The sequence below is a fragment of the Saccostrea cucullata genome, unplaced genomic scaffold, assembly GCF_032062105.1.
Source record: "Saccostrea cucullata isolate Sc308-1 unplaced genomic scaffold, CSIRO_AGI_Scuc_v1 ctg2600, whole genome shotgun sequence".
Classification (NCBI taxonomy): Eukaryota; Metazoa; Mollusca; class Bivalvia; order Ostreida; family Ostreidae; genus Saccostrea; species Saccostrea cuccullata.
This window is the reverse complement of record NW_026935254.1, coordinates 42,313-48,312: the sequence shown is the minus strand read 5'-3', so window position 1 is coordinate 48,312 and position 6,000 is coordinate 42,313.

Sequence of the window (6,000 nt, the reverse complement as noted above, 5' to 3'; positions counted from 1 at the left end):
AATTTTGGCAGTAAGTCTGTTACATTTTGCCGCAAGATAGAAGGTTTGCAATTCCAGAATACACCGGAGTAGCAGGTGACTCTATGGCCATTCCTTTATATTTTCACGTGCTTTAAAAGCTTCAACAACAGTTTACCAACAAGCGTTTCAGACTTTGGGATGCCGGATTTCTTGGATTTATCGTCAGAAAATGTTTTCCCAATGGTATCCTCTTTTTAGGTCACCTGATTAAACTCAAGTGACCTTTTGCTATCTGTTTCGTCCGTCGTCGTACGTCGTTCGTAAACTTTTGAACATTTTTAGCTTCTTCTCTGGAACCACTGAGCCAGCATCTATGGGTAAAGGGGAACATAAATTGTGAATTTCATGGTCCCTGCCCCCCCGGGGCCTGAGAGGTGGGAGGGGTGGGGCCAAAACCATTAAAGTTATTGCAATCTTTAAAAATCTTCTTTACTCCTGGACATCAAGCAGGCAAACTGTTGGCATGAATGTAATGAGCATCGAGTCCTCTACTAAAATTGTGAAATTCACGGCCCCAGGGTCAGGGGTTCTAGTGCTAGGGTGGGGCTAAATAGGTTATATAGTGAAAATGCATTATTTCTTTGAAAATCTTCTTCTCTGCTCCTGGCTATTAAATCAACTAACTAAGTACATAGTTATGATGAGCAAGAGTCTCTCTCTTAAAATTGTGAATTTGATGGCCCCAGGGTCAGGGGTTCTGGTGTTAGGGCGGGGCTCTATTGATTATATAGTGAAACTGCATTTATTATTTGAAAATCTTCTTCTCTGCTTCTGGGTATTAAAAATAACTTACTAAGTACATCGTTATGACACATGTAAGCAAGAGTGCCTTTGCCAACATTCTGAATTTAATGACCCCAGGATCAGGGGTTCTGGTGTTAGGGCGGGGCTCTATTGATCATAAAGTGAAAATGCATTAATTCTTTGAAAATCTTCTTCTCTGCTTCTGGGTATTAAATAAACTAACTAAGTACATTATGCCAATGATCCAAGTATATAATATATTAATGATGAAGAAAGGTGCATCTAGCAAAGTTGGTTTTTTATGCCCCTTGGGTCAGAGTGGTGGTGGTGGTGGTGGGGGGGTTACATAGTCTAAAAATAAATTAATGCTTTGAAATCTGCTCTTTGGTTTTAATCAACCATTTTATGATAAAATTTGCAAAATTTTGAAATATATGGCATGTGGCCCCTGGGTCAGTGGTTCCTTTGGAGTGAGGTGCACAACTGGGTATAAAGTGGAAATGCATTTTCTCTTTGTTACACTGATCTACCTCTGGGTGTAAAGTAAATAGAGTAAGCATGCTAAGTTTATAATTATTATAAGCAGCGGTGCCTCTTTCAAAATTGTGAATTGTGAATTTCATGGCCTCTGGTTTAAAAGACGAACCAAATTTAATTGTTTGAAAGTTGTTACACAATACTCAGGTGACCTATAAGGCCCTTGGGCCTCTTCTTCTAATGTCGTGAACAGACTTCTTAAGTTACAATTCTTCTAATCATTTTCCATAAGTATTTATAAGATATATTTGTTTTATTTGTTTTTTTTTATTTTTCTTTCATTTATTTATATAGTTAACTGTTACTTTATAACAGTTTCACTGGATTTAAATGCAGGGAGGCCTGAAATGGGTTTTTACGGAGTAAAAGCGATATACAAGTCTTATTTAAATTGGTATATAGTAACATTATTGCACTGTAATGTTGTTTTACAGGTGAAGTAAAGATATTCAAATCAACAGATTCCGGAGATGCCACCAACTTGACACACTTTACTGCACGGTAAATAAACTTTATTTGAAAAGAAATTCTCCCGTGATGCTATTTATCTTCATCTCTAGTGAATGGTCAGTGTGGTGCAGTGAGGGGTTTTGGTGGAAGTTACGTGGAAGTTTCCTTTCCTCTGACAAAGTAAAATGAAAAGATTTATCCGTACAGTTTTACCAATTATGACAAGGATGTAATGGATGTTAATGACTACCAAGAAAGTCTTGAAAACATCTACGTTGAAGTTCTTACAAAATATATCAAAATCTCAAAAGCGAGTTGTTAGACAATGACAGTTTTTTTTAATACAATTGTTTACCAAATCAAATGATGCAGTTATGTAAAGCATATAATCCGAGTATTTCAAACAGGATGACAAAAAATCAGTTATGTTCATCTTAAAAATATCAATCCAAGACTAAGATAAAGTACCCAACTCTGCAATACTAACAGTTGAAGCAGCAGAGAGAGTCACACCTGAAGAGACATCCTTGTACAGGGTAAATCAACATCTTATGAAGATAAAGGATGCCAATTTAGAATTATTGAAAAATTCATGTTACAAAGCTAAATTGACAAGGTACAATATAGAAACAATTGTAAGTTGCTTTTTTGACAATCTACCAATCTTGGTGTAAAAATCATTGATTCAGTTGAAATTGAGCATTGACATAGAAGATCAAAAATATAAAAAGTACACCCCTATGACACTTTTTGTAAATTTGGACAGTCAATGGTTTTATTTTTTTTTATTTCCGCTTCCGGCGAAGCAGCATCTTCAGAAAATTTTGCTGAGAGTAAAAATTAAATCATCAGGTATCTACGTTTGAAAACACAACATTTTTTATGTTGATCATGTTTTAAGTATAGTTTGATATCGGATGCTGGATAATTACGCTGCAAATTGAACATTGAACAGTCATGGCAACATCACGCATCCATAAACTTCCGTCAAAATTTGACGAATGTCTTACAGGAGACGACATCGATAATGTCGTGAATTCCGACGACAATACTGATGCAAAGATACATTTGCAATGTGACGGTAAGATAAATAACATTACCTTCAAAGTTGAAGTTGAAAATATCAATATTTGGAAACAAAGTATCATTCTGTTCTTTGGTGAAACGAAGGCGAACTTGATAAACAACAATCGTGTGGTCAAAGTCAAGTATGACGACAAAAACTTCGTGAAATTCAGCTTTTATAATACAGGGAGTGTCAATATACAAGGAGCGACATGCTCAAGTTTCCATGATACATATTTCTCAAAGTTGGATATGTTTGTAAAAGAACAGATTAACAAAGCCCTGAGCCACGACACAGCCAATACACAAGACATTTCTAAGACGGCGAGTGACACATACATTGACAGTGAACATGAACTAGCTACATTGAACAATTCAGAAACTGAATTAAAAGCAGCATTTGAAAGCGAAACAATCAATACAGACTTCTCGCAATCCACTCCAATCAAAAAATCAGGTCAGGCTCTTAAACGACAAATAACACCTAAAGAAAAAGTACAGCAGCATAGTAAAACTATAGAAATGAAATTTAACGAAGTCCACAACATGCTATCAGTAATTGATAACACTCTCAAATCATTTGCTGAAAAACTTTCTCAACTGAACTTGGTCAAAGGCCAAATCTCGCGAATACCAGAATTGTCCCAGTCACTTTTTGTGGACCATCTAAACACGCATAAGAAAAAGCTTCATGAACAATTAGACTCTATTGACTCCAAAGTCAAACACTGCAACTCTGCTATTGATTCATTACATGTGAAGACCAATGTCCTGGATAATCAATTGAAAGAAATTATAGGGTTACAAGAAGGGCATACAGTATCACTTGAAACTCTTCAGTCACAGATCACAAACCTTCAAGACCGCATTGAACAGCTTGAAGTGTCAAAAACATCTTGGCTTGCCCCTGACTATAATGCAAACCATCTCAGTGAACATTCTGTTCCCAGGGTAAACACAAGCCCAACACGACATGAACAAGAACCACAACCAATGCAGCCAACCAACTATGATAAACCTACAGACGATTCGACTGTAAATCCTTCCCCTGAGGGTAAAACACTGTCCAACACATCAGACAAAAAATTGCCTATAACTGGTGAGGCCATGAACAGCACTACAGACTGTGACATCCTCATCCTAAGTGATTCTATACTTAGAAAAATTCAACCCAAACGATTTACACCCGAAGGAAAGACTGTAATACGATTCATAAGAGGAGGAGCAAAATTGTGTTCAGATTTCGTCAAGAAGCACAGTCACAAATTCAACCCCAAATCAGTGTTGATTCACATAGGAACGAGGGATCTCGCTAACGGCAATGTGAAAGAAGAAGATTTTAAGCACCTTTTAGAATTGTGCACATCATCATGGAGGAATTCAAAAATATTTCTGCTTCCAATACTATACAGAAAAGATATTGAAAACAGTATGGTGGATCGGGCAAACTATGAAATTCATACTGCCACTTGTCTCTATCCCAGCGTGAAAATGGTGGACCCATTTGAACCCACAGATGATATGTTCCATGACAACATCCATTTAAACTTCAAAAAAGGCCTACCGGCCATTGTGAAGCACCTGAAAGTTGCTCTAAACATCACACGGGAGAGGGGGAATAACCAACACAAGCCCGCCCCAAATTCGGGAGAAAGAACCGCAAAATATAACAAATTCAACAGACGAATGAACGCGTCCGCACGTGGCCCCACATCTCCCAGCCAACCGAACATTATGCCATGGTTTTACCCACCAATGAATCCCTGGAACCCACCTTGGTCAATCCCTCAATTCCATCGTTGACATATCATATGTCCTCTGCGCCTGTAAAATTATCTTTAATACTTACATTATTAGGGAAACTGTTTATTTTATATCAGAATACTGTTATATTATTAACTTTCATTGATCATGTTGTCTAAGATATCATACTGCTTAAGAAATGATGTTTCAATTAATACTTTTAGATTTGTAATTTTTAGTACGCTTTTAGATATGGTTTTCAACTTTGATATCAAACTGATCTATGTGCACTAGAATTTGCTTCAATCTACAGTTACTAATGTAGTTAATACTACCATTTATCCATTTTATTGTTTAGTGTAATTCATAAACCACATAATTGTATACTTTACTGATGTATTACTTAATAAGTATAATGTGGTTACTATTATACGAATATTTCTTAAATTCGTAATCTTAGAAGACATGCTTCTATGTCGATAAAATCATCTTTTTTTTTTTATATATATATATATATATATATAAATATATGTACTATAATTTCAAAATGAGTAATCCAGTATCCTTTATCTCTAATATTACACCATGAAAAAATATTCCAAACATGTTGCAAATAATTCAAATTTTTTGAAGTTGGGTATGTGGAACATAGAGGGCCTTTCAAGTGAAAAAATCCAAGACCCCCTATTTCAAGAGAAGTTGTCACAATTTCACATAGCTAGCCTAGTTGAAACCTGGTTAGGTGAAACAAATCAAGGCAGTGCATTTCCCAGTCACATTTTAGTTCACTCAAGCTCTAGAAAAAAACATAAAAAGGCAAGACGATATTCCGGTGGAATACATATTTATGCAAAACCTACAATTATAAGTGGTATTATACCAATTAACAATAGTCATCCAGATATTTTATGGATCAAACTTGATCAAAGTTTCTTTAGATTACAAAGAGATATTTATCTTGCAGTAGTTTATATATCTCCCCAATATTCTAATGGCAATGTGAATGACATTGAACAAATATATTCAGTTTTACTAAGTGACATAGTAAAATATAGTAGAAACGGTGACGTAATAGTTCAAGGTGACTTCAATGCCTACACCAATACCCAACCTGATTTTGTTATATTTGATTCTGAACGTATTAATTCAGATGATGTTCTTTATCAACCAGATAAAATTTTGTCAAGAAATAATCTTGACCACAAGCACATTAACAATAGTGGCAAAAATCTTCTGAACCTTTGTAAAGAATCGGGTTTACGAATCTTAAACGGTAGAACAACAGGTGATCTAACAGGTCGACCCACCTGTATAACCTATAATGGTTGCAGTCTAGTTGATTATTGTCTTGTATCAAAAGACTTTCTAAATTCAATTGGTTATTTTGAAGTACTAGATTTTACTTCCCTATCAAACCATTGTCCAATTAGTTGTGCAATA